The sequence below is a fragment of the Pelodiscus sinensis genome, chromosome 1 (assembly GCF_049634645.1).
Source record: "Pelodiscus sinensis isolate JC-2024 chromosome 1, ASM4963464v1, whole genome shotgun sequence".
Classification (NCBI taxonomy): Eukaryota; Metazoa; Chordata; order Testudines; family Trionychidae; genus Pelodiscus; species Pelodiscus sinensis.
In genome coordinates, this window is record NC_134711.1 from 206,268,699 (window position 1) to 206,284,130 (window position 15,432).

Here is a 15,432-nt window from a genome sequence, read left to right on the forward strand (position 1 = left end):
GTGGGGGCAGTATGGAAGGGGACAGAGGGTGCACTGAGGGGCATGGGATGATGAGGGGATCAGGCTGGGCTGGGGAGAATCATGGGGCTGAGGGGAGTGAGGATGGAGCAGAAGAAAGATGTAAGACAGGGGGATTCAATTTTATTTTGCAGAAGCTGCTCTTTCATTTACTCCCCACTTTTTAGCTTCCTTCCCCAACTAGCTATTTGGCTGCATTATCACCCTTTCACCTTTTCTGTGTTACTGCCCCAACCCCCTCCTACCCCAAACACCCTCTCGTACCCCTACCCCACACCCTCTCCTGCCACTAAACTCTCTTCCAGACCCTGCACCCCCCTTCCCATCTAGATACTGAATCTTTCCCACTTGCTGGCAATCCTATCCCACACACTGAGCCCCACATTTTTGTTCCCACCGCAGAGCCTAAGGGGGTCCACAAAACCCACTAACTCTGGAACCCCAGAAAAGTAAATCCGGCCTACGGGAAGCCCTGAACCTCAGTCCTCCCTGCCCCTTCCCCTCATCCTGTCGGGGCTGGAGTGCCAGAAGAGTGAGGTGTCTCAGTTGGGGGTCACATTAGTGAGAGTTGGAGAGGTTTGGAGGAGTTTTTTTGCTTTTCACTTGTGTTGTCCACAACTGATTTTTCTGTGGGTTAGTAGCCCCTGACCCAAAAAAGGTTTCCCACTTCTGCCATAAATAAAGAAAACATTGAAACCTTTTCTGTTGGACATGTTTTACTTTATTTAAAATGAAGTTTGATCAACTAAACATGAGAAAGTTAAAATGCTTACTCTGTTTAATAATTTAAATTAAACCATTCTCCCCAGCTGTAGCACTAGCAAAATGGCTTGGGTGTAATTATGTAATTAACTAGCCAATTAGCCCATCTTAAAACAGGATTTTCAGGTCTCTCCTACACATCCTATTCCCTTTCTATCTCTGTCTTTTCTCCTGAGCCTCCGGTCTCTCGCTCCATCTTTCTCTCTCTCTCCTCCTCCTCCTCCTCCTCCTCCTCCTTCCCCCCCCCTTCCTCAGCTCTCATCCGCCTCCTGCCTCTCTCTCTGTCTCTCTCTTCTCCCCCTCCCACTCTCTATTTCTCTTCTCCTCCTCCTGCGTCTCTCTCTTTCTCTCTCTCCACTCTCCTCCTCCTCCTCTCGGTCTCCTCCACTTTCCTCCTTTTGAATCTGGTGCCCTTTCCTGACATCAGCGACACATGCTCTTCCAGGCCCCACCCTCTGGCTGTGTACATCACTGCTCCGCCCCCCTTCGCCTCCCGCCATGGTGCTTGGCTGACTTCTGTGCTGCTCAGTCAGGCCGCCATGAGGGAGCAAGCGATGCAAATGGCCATGCTGCATGGGGACTGTGAAGCCCAAACGGCCGTTTGTGCCACTTGCTCCTGTGCGGCGGCCCAGCTGAGCGGTGCAGAAGTCAGCCGAGTGCCACAGCGGGAGACATTACAGAGGCAACAGCTCCACTCAGAGGCAACAGAAAACATTGTTACAGAGTTACAAAGTCAGCATTATGGAGCCACAGACGTTGGGCTTTTATATATATGATGATAATATACGCCGCTCAGAGGCAACAGTGCCTCCCAGAGGCAAGAGAAAATGTTACAGTGTTACAGAGTCTCAGACATTGGGCTACTTTGTGTAATTAATGCTGAGTTTTCATTAGCAACAGGTAGTCTGTGGAAAGGTTTGGAGAGGGCAGAGCTTCAAGGAAGGAGTGGGGTCTCAGCAAAGGGATGGGGTAGATTCTGGCTTGCCCTGACATTTAAAACGTGATCTTGGATGTAAAAATGTTGAAGACCACCGTTCTAGTACAAAGACATTTTCTTTACCTTGATTATTCCTAAGAACCATAGCAATATAAAAAGTTTTAATACAAAGTGTCTATATTATGAAAAGACCTAATACAAAGTTTCTATAAGACATTATGAAGCCTATACAGTTTCCATAAGACATTACAATACAAAGTTTCTATGAGACATTATAAAATGACTAATACAAAGTTTCTATAAAACATTATAATACTATTCATCTACAGAAAGAGACCCATAGCCAGGTGAGGGAGAAGCTGCATCAACAGAGGTAAGTGTGACTCTTTCCTGAAGGCATCAGAGCACAGGTTTACAAGGCCTGTGTTAATAGCGCTTCCCCCCCCCCCCCCCCCGCCTCACTGGGACACATGCATTCTTCCTGCCAAGGAACTCACAATCACCCTCCTTCTCTCCAATATCTGACCACCTCACAAGTCACTAATGCATATGGCCTCACAACTGTACAGAGGGAAACTGAGGCACAGGGAGGTTAAATGACTCACCCCCATACCATTGTCTGCAAAGTCCCACGGCAGCACCCTAAACAGTGGCCCATCCTTTTGATCAGTGCCCATTTCCCTGTGGAAGGATTAGGGACATGGGAATATTTTGATACGTAACCCTTTGGGCCGGGGCTGGCTTTTTGTTCTGGGCCTGTAGTGTTGGGCATCATGGGGCTCTGGTCCCTTGTTGTGGAGCTCCAGCAGTGCCCATAGCACAATGTTCTGTGACTAGCATGGCATCAATTACCACATCTATTCATTCTCCAGCATGGATTCAACAGAACCAGGTCCTGTGCCCTATGACCACGTCATACTATCCCAGTCCCTTCCAGCAAGGGGCAGCACTGCACACATATAAACTCCATCCCTCCCCCATGATTTCTTTATTCCATTTCTGTCTTGGAAACATTCATGACAGAAAAACATCTCAGCAAAGAAGGCGTGTGTTACTGCTGCACACGCACTAGTAGTCTGATTAACAACAGTCTTGGGTCTTTGGTCTCACCCTTTTCTCCCCTCCCCACACAGCTTTGTGTTCTTTGGCTGTATGTACACATCCTACCTGCAGGAAGTCACAGTGACGAGTGCATGAAACAGACTACTGAATCCTTTTTCTTCTAGACATCTGAGTTTGAACTAATTATTGGTGAAATTATGTTATTGAGTGATGTTTCAAGCAAAAGTTATTACTACTTTAGAGCTCACTAGTGTTCATCTTTAAACATTTTCCAAAACAATACTCTGGAAAAGAGACCTCTATCCCCTCACTCTCATACAAATAATAAAATACAATTTAAAAACAACAATAAATAAATAAATAATAGTGAAAATTTATAATCAAAGTTTTCCTGTTAGAGTACACCTACATGGCAACATTATTTGGAAATAACTAGTGTTATTTTGAAATAACTTAGTTCATGTCTACACAGCAGGCAGTTATTTTGAAATAATGTTGAAATATTGTCAAGTGGAGGGCTTCTTACTCCAACTCCTATAACCCTCAATGTAGGAGGAGTAAGGGAAGTTAAAGGAAGAGCGCTCTATTTGTGTGGTTTATTTTGAGTTAAGCCCTGCAATGTAGATGTTTTCCTAGAGCTCAACTTTTTCCTGTAGTATCTCCGCATGTCAATCTTATGCATCTATAATAGTAGAGCAGAGAGAGGAATCTAATCTATTTTCCTTAGGCCTAGTCTGGAAAAAGTAAAGCTCATATACACCATTTCTGAAAAGGCTGAAATGGTGGTTAGCATGCAGTAACAGGAGGTTCATCTGACAGTGTCTCTCTTCATTACTATAAGTGATGCCCAGCTTTTCTTTCTAATGTGTTTCTAGGGTAGATTTAACCACAACATTAAATATATTTAGGTCTTTATGTGTATATTGACCAATACAAATATCTGTCCCTCCTCTCCTTCCTCCCACCATCTCTCAGTATAAGTATACTGAATACTTGTGAGTGCAAGCTTAGTATTTGCCATGACCATTAGTGAGTACTAAATTTGGTTGCTTTCATGTTGACATAGGCCCCAGTCCTGCAATCAGACACCTTCCCCATATACACTTGAATAAAATGGGCTGATGCTCTGAAGAAATGCCTGCAAAAATCTAATTTCAGAACTGGAGCCTAATGGTATGTCTACACTACAGAATTTTTCCGGAAAAACGGCCATTTTTTCTGGAAAAGTTACACTTATGTCCACACTGCTATTGTGTTCTTTCGACAGAAAGAAGCTTGCAGTCTAGATCTGCTAAAAGAGAACACAAATAGGATACAGCAGTGGAGAGAATTTAGAATGAAATGGAATCAAATATGGAAAATGTCAGTATTTTCCCACTTCCAATTATGATTTCTTGCAGGGGTGAGGTTATAAATCAGAATTATTGTAGTTCAATCAACAGAATACATCTTGTCAAATTCTAATATTTGATACTGATACAAACAATACCATTATAATATATCTTACGGCATGGCTAGCAGCTGTCTGAAGATGATGACCAGAAAGAGTAATGCTGTATTTACTTATAGTCCCTCAACGGGGTTGATGTTGAAAATATCTTTTGGGGAAAAACAAAGTAGCTCTCTTTGTTTGTTTGTTTTGTTTTAAGGTGTGAATTTTTAGGAGGGAGTGATTGAGAATCTGTTTTGTATGCAAAGTTATGTTAGAATCTGTCATTTAACATATACATAAGTTTGGTAAAAAATCATGGGCTAAATTTTTCAAATCCAACTGCCTACAATTACTAGGCACCTAAGTAGGTAGCCTGGTTTTACTAAGTTTGATAATTTTGTCCATGCCTCTTTCATTTTTAATGGTTCCGAAGCATTCACATCTCTGTAGTGTGAAATCCTTCTGGTATATTGAAGTTGAATACCACATATCTTTTCAGTTTTGGGGAGGAAGAGAGTAGGATACATCCATTATGGGCACTGTTTGTTTGTTTTTATTCTTCTATGATGACTTTAGTCTAATGTGACAAATGAATTGCCGCATTTTCTCATTTAAATGTAGAGATGGCAACTCAAGGGGAACAAGAGGCACAAGAGATTGTGTAAGATGACAGACTTGTAAACCAGCTATTTAAAGTGGAAGCTAAGTGTCTCCAGTTTCCCGAAAGAGAGGGACCAATCTTCCAAGGTGCTTGAATGTTTCCTGTTGGTATCAAAGTACCGTCAACTGGCAATGAAATCTATGAATGTTAAGATTATTCAGTCCCTTGAAAGTTTGGTACTATGGGCTCCATGATGTGTGCATTTTGCCTTCCTCTGTGAATTATATGGTGTCATGCACTCTTTCCTTCATTATAATTTAGACCTATCGTTCCTATCAGACAAAATCTGCTTTTGAATTGGAATAATTCATTTAAGGGGGAAAATAGTCCTTTCGATGTGAATAAATTGTACTTTTTGTTCCCTCTTGTTATAGGGTACTAGGAAAGCAGCAAGGCATAACCATTATCTCATATTGTTTCTCTAGCATAGGCAAAACAACCCCTGATTCGAAAGCAGGGCTCAATGTCCTAATTCATAAAACGCTATATCTGAGAACACAATATTTTGTTCTTGGCTGTCACAAAGAAGAGACAAATCAGATAATGTAGTTAAAATATCCTTTCCAAAAATGAAGGCCTGAAAAAAGCAGGGAGAATATTGGCATTCTAAGTCCTTTTCTATGCTCCAAAATTTTGTTCAGAACTGTTATGTTGACACACAGTAAATGCTATATTAACCCACCTCCACATCCAAGAGAATTGCTGGGCTCCTGGGCAAGGTGGGGGTGCAGGGGAGAGGGGGGAGGGACTGGCTCTATGCTCTCAGAAGGGGCAGGTCCTTGGGCAGAAGGGGCAGGGCTGGGAAAGCCAGCTCTCAGTGTCGCCTAGAGCATGCTATGCTGTGACCCACAACCCCATAGTGCCACCTGGAGTGTGCCGCACTGTGCTCTGATGGTGATTTTAAAGGGCCAGGGCTCTAGCTGCTGCCACACTAGCAGCAGCAGTGGCCAAGAGCCGCCCTTTTGAATTGTCAGACCCTGCGGCAATTGCCCCTTTTGGTCCCTCCTCCCTATCAGCAGTCTGTCCACACTACACACTATAGTCATTTACCAGGCATCTCCTCTCCTGACGCTTGCTCTCTAGTGAGCAATGGCTGAAATTGGTTAGACATCTCTGGAATGACCAACAGTTTCTGTCTGCCGGACCCACAGGGTGACCTCTCCAGGAGCTCCACATCATCAGCTCCAGGTTAGGCCCTCCTTCTGCCAGCTCCCAGCCTGCTAAAGTATCCACAGGGCTTTTGGCAGGGAAGGTGGCATCATCTCTGAGGATAGCATCCAGCTTCCTGTAGAACCATGAGATCTGAGGTACAGCATGGTTTGCTTCCCTCACCTTATGTTATGCCTGCCTCAGCTCCTTTATCTTCCCTTGCACTGCAACATGTCTTGATCACACATAGCTGAGGCTGCGCAGCCACTTCTCACCATCTCCTGAGCAGATCCAGCAGCTGCCTGGTGATCCATGCGGGAGAGCATTTGCTGCAATAAGCCATCCTGTAACATCTCAGAGGGTGGAGTGGATGGTTGTCTACTTGGCTGCAAAGCAGTGGAGTTCAAACTGGTGACCAGAGAAGTCAGGATGAGCACTGTGGGGCCAACTGGTGTCTACACTAGCACTGTGTTGACAAAAATTTTGCACAAGAAGTGTTATGTCTCTCATCAAGTGGTTTTATTTTGTTGCCAAAACAGGGCATTTTTGCCACCTCAAGTCACATCACAGTGTGTACACAGTCACTGTTTTGTCAGCAAAAGTTGCCTTTCATCAATAAAACTCTGTAGTGTAGATGAGGCTTAATTGTCCTTGTTGACAATCCAACTTGAGCAGGGATCTCCTAATAAGATACATATCATAGCATTTTGGTTTTGTGTGTAAACCTTCTTTAAAACAAAGAACATTAAACAATAGGTTTCATGTTTTTTAACATGAATTTTTAACATCTGCAGGTATGTTTTGCTTATGTTAGCAACTTTTGATGCATAGTTGGAGTTTCCTAGACTAAGAATGGAAAAAGAGCACAACATTGTATATATTATCTGTCACACTTGATCAGGAGCAGCTGTAAGCACAAAATAACAAATTAAACAAGTATCACAATTTTTGCACCCTGGGGAAGTGCAGAACAAAGTCATGCAGTGATTACACTTCCATCAGCATGCCATTAACAACTCCAGATGGCAGCACTTTAGCTGCAAAAATTGCCAGGTGTAGCAAGGAGGCTAAAAATAGCTAAACAACAAGGCATGACCTGATGACAGTCTAATTCACAAAATGGGTGCATATGAATAGATAACAGGAGTATTGAGCTGACTGGAAAAGAGGTGGGGAGGGAGTGGGAGGAGAGAGAGCAAGAGAGAGAGAGAGTGAGCCATAAACAAGTGCATATAAATGTAACATTTTAAAAGATGAACATGTACAAAGTTTATTCTAGCCTCACATTAGCCATATGGAAAATGTGAACCCCCCTCCATACTCCATAATGTTTGTTTGTATAAGGTAGCAGCAGCTTTGCTTCTTTCAGTAATGGCTCTGATCCTTTCTAGCATCATCAGCATTTAGACTAATTGCTAGCCTGGTTGGGTAGCAAAAGGTTGTTTACACCTGCCTTTTAGCAGGCAGGATTGATTTTTTTTTTTTAAGTGGGGTATTGAAATTTCACTACTTGCAACAAAAATAAAGGAAGGAACAAACAAAGATCTTTGCTTTATTGCCTGCAAAATGCAATATGTATGTAATGTAAAGCATAATTGTCCATGTAACAGAATTGTATTTACTTCGTCATTTTGTAAGCGCTAATAATCTTAGTATCTATAGACCAAATCCAAAGCCCACTGAAGTTCATGGGTACCCATTGATTTCAGTGGCTTATTAATTGGTCCCTCATGCTGTTATTCAAAATCTGAACAAATACAAGGCCTGGTTCCTGCTCACATTAAAACACATGCAGGTTCTACCATGAGAGGTAGGCTACCAGTGGGAGCATAGGGGTGGGAAGTTGTGACCTGGGAAGTTGTGACCTGCAGCACCCCAGGCTTTGCCTCACTCCCTCCCTTCTTGTAGCCCCCTTGACTTTGCAACTGCTGTCTCCACTGCTGGCCCTATGTTGGGGTCCCAGCCACCGGCCCCTTGCTTGGAGGCTCCACTGCCAACCCCAGGCTCCCAGCTGCCAGCCATGGTGTCTCCTGGTGTTCTAGTTACTGGCCCCAGAGCTCTGCTCCTAGGCCCAGCCTGGGGCTCTACAGCTGCCCACGGGTGTGAGGGGCATGGACAGAGGTAAGGGAGGGCACAGCTCAGCACCCCATCCTACATTTTTTCTAGCATCACTGAGTGAAGGAATAAGTTTCAGCTGATAATTTTACTCCTAAAATTTGAAGTTATTTTATTTAACTTTATTTGTGCTTATTTGCAGCTCAGAACAGTACACTTGTAGGTGGCTAGGCTCATAAATTCTAACAGTAATGCACTGTTGGGAGGGTTATAGATAATTAAATCACTGCAAGAAACTTGTTAATACAGAACTGTAAATATACATCATGATGTGGTTTCCGTGTCTTTCATCTAAGAGAAGGCTGCATGTCTCAGGTATGTCACTAAATAGGGCATACAAGTCTGGCATTCTAGATAGCTTTAGAGGAACTGACTTGGCTAACTTACCTGCAACAATTACCCAGCATTCAATTCAATGTTCAATATTTAAAGTTAACAATTCAGACTTGTTTCATTTCTGTGCACCTCTAAAGTTCCAGAAGAGAATGGAAGCAAAACTGCTAATCTACAGTACCACCGAAAACCTTTGCATGTGCTTTTCTAGTCTAAATATTTGATGAATGTACGAGAGGTATCCCAAGTGACTGGCTGTCTTGTAAACAGTGTAGTCAAAGGGTCCAGCCTTGCAAGGTTCTAAGCCTTTCCATGAAAGGGGTAAGCACCATTAATTCTAACTGCATTCTCTGGAAGTTGAGGACTCTCCAGAGGCTTTTTGCATGCAGCCAAATGTAATATATACTTCTAGGGACAGTGATTTTTAGGGCATTCTTACAAGACAGGGGACTGTCTAAGGAAAGCAATGACTGACAAACATTTGGGGTCAGAGGTGCTGTGATCAAAAGGATGCAATTCTGAGATGCTCCAATAGGAGAACCTAATAGGAATAGAAAAGTTTATATTAACTCTGTATTTGGCACTGGCGGATCTACTGCTGGAACATTATTTACAGTCCAGAGGGCTGCAGTTCCAGAAGGGTGTAGGTTTAAATTGGAGATGGTTCGGAGAAGAGTCATGAGAATGACTATAGGGTTGGAACACATGTTGATAGTGATAGACTCAAGGAACAAAATCTATTTAGCCAGAAAAAGAGAAGGTTAAGGGGTGATTTGATCACCGCCTAGAAGTAGCTATACGAGGAACAAATATTTGCAGAGTCCATTGGATGGTTAGAGGCAACCACCATGGGCTCTGCACTTGAGGGAAGCAGTGGAATGGGGCAGAGCATGGGTCGGGGCTTGAGAGAAATGTGGATTGGGATGTGGAGGAGGGTCAGGAAGAGGCAGTTGGGGGCGAAGCCTGGGGTGGATGTGGGAGTTGTTCTGGACCCCACACCACTTAGGGACATCACTGAATATTTGATAATGAGCTCTTTAGTCTAATAAAAAAGGAATAATGAGGAATAAAGGAATAATGACTGGAAACTAGAGCTAGATGAATTCAGATGGGAAATAAGGCATACTTTTCTTTTCTTAAGTACTGAGGGTAACTAACCACTGGAAGAATTTAACAAGTATTATGGTGGATTCTCAATTATTAGCAACATTTAAATCAAGATGTTGGATATTTTTCTAAAAATATGCTGTAGTTATTATTTAAGAAAGTTCTATGGCCATTAGACACAAGGTCAGATTAGATCAAGCCTCTTTTCTGGAATATATGAATCTTTCCTCACTTCTTTGCAAGACCAAGAGGGCTTAGGTAGATCAAACAAGCAGCCACACTTTGACAGCTCACCCAGACTGACCTTTGGACCCTTTGAAATTCACTCATTGATGATTCTAAGGTACTGACACTTTGTTGATTAAAAGAAAATATATGAGCAAATAGTCTGCCTTTACTGCAACATTAATTTTATTTCTATTTCAACATATATAGGTAATATACTTTTAACATACAATGATTTAAATAAAAATATGTCATCTTTATTCACTATCTTCTGCCTTTTGAGTTCATTAATCCATCTGGCTATCACAAGACACAAACAAATGTGATGTCTCTTAAAAACCCCTATCTCTGAGTCAATGTCCTAGAAAATGTAGAATAGCGATAGAGATGTAGCCGTGTTAGTCTGGTGTAGCTGAAACAAAATACAGGACTATGTAGCACTTTAAAGACTAACAAGATGGTTTATTAGATGATGAGCTTTCATGGACCAGACCCACTTCCTCAGATCAAATAATGGAAGAAAATAGTCACAACCATATATACCAAAGGATACAATTTAAAAAAAATGAACACACATGAAAAGGACAAATCACATTACAGAACAGAAGGGGATGTGGGGAGGGGGGGGGAAGGAAGGTGAATGCCAGTGAGTTAATGATATTAGAGGTGGGGAAGGGGAAATGTCTGTGAGTTAATAGTATTAGAGGTGATAATTGGGGAAGCTATCTTTGTAATGGGTAAGATAGTTGGAGTCTTTGTTAATTCCCCTGCAGAGAGTGTCGAATTTTAGCATGAATGCCAGTTCAGAGGATTCCCTTTCAAGTGCAGATTTGAATGTCTTCTGAAGTAGGATGCAGGTTAGCAGGTCATTCAGACAGTGTCCTTTCTGGTTGAAATGACAAGCAACTGTTTTTTCTTTGTGATCCTTTCTAATGTCTGTTTTGTGGGCATTGATTCTTTGGCGAAGTGTCTGAGACGTTTGTCCAATGTACATAGCAGACGGACACTTTCGGCACATGATAGCATAGATTATATTTCTGGAGGCGCAGGAATATGTATTCTTGATCTTATAACTCACTTGGTTAGGCCCAATAATGGTGTCAGCAGAGTGAATATGTGGACAAAGCTGGCAGAGGGGTTTGTTGCAAGGGAAAGTACCAGGGTTGGTATTAGTGTGGTATGTCCTGTGGTTGTTGGTAAGAATCATCTTGAGGTTAGGTGGTTGTCTATAGGAGACTATGAGTCTGTCTCCCAGAGCTTCTTGGAGTTTAGTGTCCTGTTCCAGTATAGGCTGTAATCTATTGATAATGTGTTGGACAGGTATAAGTTGGGAGCTGTAGGTGATGACAAGGGGTGTTCTATTGATTCGCCAAAGAATCAATGCCCACAAAACAGACATTAGACAGGATCACAAAGAAAAAACAGTTGCTTGTCATTTCAACCACAAAGGACACTGTCTGAATGACCTGCTAACCTGCATCCTACTTCAGAAGACATTCAAATCTGCACTTGAAAGGGAATCCTCTGAACTGGCATTCATGCTAAAATTCGACACTCTCCGCAGGGGAATTAACAAAGACTCCAACTATCTTACCCATTACAAAGATAGCTTCCCCAATTATCACCTCTAATACTATTAACTCACAGACATTTCCCCTTCCCCACCTCTAATATCATTAACTCACTGGCATTCACCTTCCTTCCCCCCCCCCCCACATCCCCTTCTGTTCTGTAATGTGATTTGTCCTTTTCATGTGTGTTCATTTTTTTTAAATTGTATCCTTTGGTATATATGGTTGTGACTATTTTCTTCCATTATTTGATCTGAGGAAGTGGGTCTGGCCCACGAAAGCTCATCATCTAATAAACCATCTTGTTAGTCTTTAAAGTGCTACATAGTCCTGTATTTTGTTCTAGAAAATGTAGATTTTATTGGCATATAGTACTCACAGCTTCACTGGATAAAGACTTTCTACAGTCTGCAATGGCATTTTTAAAGTGTTAGCCACCTTTCCTTGTCTGCATCCACAGGCTTAGATCTGGGAAGACTTTTATGGTTTCTTTTCTGGAAGTCAATGCATCTTTTCTTCTGCAGAGCATATGGAGTCATACGCTTTATTACCTTGTCTCCCTCAGAAAAGACAATTGTGATAATCTAGTTTAGCCCCCTGTACATCATAGGCCACAGAACCTCACCTCCTCCCTCCTGTAATAAACCTTTAACTTCTGACTGTGCTACTGAAGTCCTCAGATAATTTAAAGACTTCAAATTACAGGGATTCCATCATTTCTTCATGTTTAAACCAGCATGTGATTTGCACTCCATGCTGCAGAGGAAGACAATCCCCATTCTTGCTCACCAGGCCCGCTGCCAAGCTGACCTGGGAGGAAATTCCTTCCTGACACCTAATAAGGCTATCAGTTAGATCCTGAGCAAATCAGCAATACCCACCAGCTAGACACCTGGAAAATAATTGTCTATACTAACTCTGGGCAAGTCTACACTAGGAAATTATTTCAAAATAAGTTATTTTGAAATAACTCCCCAAATAACTATTTTGAAATAGCGTATCCACACTACAGGGAAGTCTCGAAATTAGTCCAATGGAAGGCTTCCTTAATGTGGATGTGCTACTTCAACTTAGAGCCCCTGGAAGCACTGGGGAGTAATTACTTCAAAATAGCAGCAGCTGAGCATCCACACTATCCCTATTTTGAAATAAGCGTTATTCCTTGTGGAAAGAAGAAGTTATTTCAAAATAAGCAGCCCCTTATTTTGAAATAAAGGGCTTGGTAGTGTTGATGCTCCACTTGTTGTGGGCTTAGAGCCCTCCCCATCTAATGTCTCATCTCCAGCCACTGGGAATATTTGCTACTAGTAGTCACAAATGGGCTACCAGCCATTTCAGGCAGCCTCATCATATCCCCACCCTCCGCCCCGCATACACTTACCAAGCCAAGTCTTGAAACAAGTTAGTTTTTTTGCCCCAACTGCTTCCCATGAAAGACTATTCCAGAGCTTTGTTTCTTCGATGCTTAAAACTTTGTCTAATTTCAAGACAAAACTTGTTGATGCCCATATCTCCCCTTAGCCTTTGCTTTCTTAGCCAAATGAGACACGTTTCCTGAGTCTCCTCTAATAAAGTAGGTTTTCCAGTGTGACACAGCTGTAAAAAGGCTAATGCAATTCTGGGTTACATTATGTTTAGACTAAAAGAGGATCATGCTAGTAGCCCTTCTCTGCACTTCTTTCAGTCTGAATTAATCTTTCTTAAATATGGGTGATCAAAATTACACACATTATTCCAGAGGAGATCTCACTTGTGCCTTGTACCATGTTATTAATACTTCTCTGTCTATACTGGAGAAACTCACATAATGTATTCTAGAATTGCATTAGCCTATTTCACAGTTTCCTTACATTGATCACTGGATGACTGAGCCACCATCCAATACACCCAGGTCTTCATCGTGATCTGTCACTTCCAACTGATGGGTCCCCAGTTTATAGCAAAAATTCTTGTTAGTTGGTGAGTGCATGACTCTGCACTATTAAATTTCATCTCATTTCTACCACTCCAATTTTTAAGGTCCCCCTGCTCTCGTATGATACTGGGCTTGCATTTTCATGAGAATGGCTATACTGAATCAGACCAGTCATCCATCCAGCCCTGTATTCTGTCTTCCGAAAATGGCCAGTGCCAAGTGTTGCAGAGTGAGTGAACAGAATAGGCAATCAGGTGTAGCCTGCAGCCTGAGCCTAAGTTAATTGACATGGACCAGCTATACGTATCCTGTAGGGCAGTGGTGCTCAACCTTTTTTCATTCGCAACCCCCGGAACTGGGAAAATTTTTGTTCAGCAAAAAAAAAAAAAAAAAAAAAAGCGCCAGGAACATTTTGTTGCAGCCCTTTAATTTAAAGCGCCGGTCCGCTCCCCTGCCACTCACCCCACCCCCGCCATGTGCATCAGGTGCTGAGCCAGGAACAGAAAATACTGTCTGGCCTGGATCAAAGCACTGTGACCCCCCAGGAAGACAGCTGCGACCCCCAGGGGAAACAGGGGGCTGCAGGGACATGCCGCTTTTACTGACTTAAGAAAAGAGAATCATAGAATCATAGAACCATAGAGCTGGAAGAGACCTCAGAAGGTCATGAAATCCAGCCCCCAGCTCTAGACAGGACCAATCCCAACTAAATCAACCCGGCCAGGGCTTTGTCAAGCTGAGACTTAAACACCTCTAGGGATGGAGACTCCACTAATTCCCTAGGTAACCCATTCCAGTGCTTCACCAGCCTCCTAATGAAATAGTTTTTCCTAATATCCAACCTGGACCTCTCCCACCACAACTTGAGACCATTGCTCCTTGTTCTGCCATCTGCCACTACTGGGAACAGCCTTTCTCCAGCCTCTTTGGAACCTCTCTTCAGGAAGTTGAAAGCTGCTATCAAATCCCCCCTCACTGTACGCTTCTGCAGACTAAACAGACCCAATTCCCTCAGCCTCTCCTCATAAGTCATATGCTCCAACCCCCTAATCATTTTGGTAGCCCTCCGCTGGACCTTCTCCAATGCGTCCACATCCTTTTTGTAGTGGTGGCCCCAGAACTGGACACAATACTCCAGATGTGGCCTCACCAAAGCTGAATAAAGGGGAATAATGAGATCTCTGGATCTGCTGGCAATGCTCCTCTTAATGCAACCTAATATGCCATTAGCATTCTTGGCTACACGGGCACACTGTTGACTCATATCCAGCTTCTCATCCACTGTAACCCCCAGGTCCTTTTCTGCAGAACTACTACTTAACTGGTTGGTCCCCAGCTTGTAACTATGCTTGGGATTCTTCCGTCCCAAGTGCAGGACTCTGAACTTGTCCTTGTTGAACCTCAGCAGATTTCTTGTGGCCCAATCCTCCAATTTGTCTAAGTCACTCTGGACCCTATCTCTGCCCTCAAGCATATCTATCTCTCCCCCTAGCTTAGCGTCATCCGCAAACTTGCTGAGGGTGCAATCCATCCCCTCATCTAGGTCATTAATAAAGATATTGAACAAAACCGGTCCTAGAACCAAACCTTGGGGCACTCTGCTGGAAACCGACCGCCATCCTGACATCGAGCCATTGATCACTACCCGCTGGGCCTAGCTATCTAGCCATCTTTCTATCCATCTTACCGTCCATTTATCCACTCCATATTCCCTTAACTTGCTGGCAATAATATTGTGGTAGACCATATCAAAAGCCTTGCTAAAGTCAGGGTATATCACATCCACTGACTTTTCCACATCCACAGAGCCGGTTACCTCATCATAGAAGCTAATCAGATTGATCAGGCACGACTTGCCCTTTGTGAATCCATGCTGACTATTCCTAATCACTTTCCTCTTTTCCAAGTGCCTCAAAATGAATTCCTTAAGGATCCCTTCCATGATTTTTCAGGAACCAAAGTAAGACTGACAGACCTATAGTTCCCTTTTTTGAAGATGGGCACTACATTTGACTTTTATCAATCATCCGGGATTTCTCCCGATCTCCACGACTTTTCAAAGAGAATGGCCAAAGGGTCCTCAATGACATTTGCCAACTCCCTCAGTACCCTCGGATGCATTAAATCCAGACCCATGGATTTGTG

General features: G+C 42.9%; 1 long non-coding RNA gene across 1 annotated transcript in view; it reads left to right on the top strand.

The window, feature by feature from the left end:
* LOC142827003 (uncharacterized) overlaps positions 1-3,096 on the top strand; it is a 192,681-nt gene extending 189,585 nt beyond the window's left edge. Inside the window, exons 5-6 of the long non-coding RNA XR_012901330.1 lie at positions 2,047-2,090; positions 2,851-3,096. This is a non-coding gene — a long non-coding RNA (uncharacterized LOC142827003). The remainder of the gene's footprint in view (positions 1-2,046; positions 2,091-2,850) is intronic.
* The last annotated feature ends 12,336 nt before the right edge of the window (positions 3,097-15,432 follow it).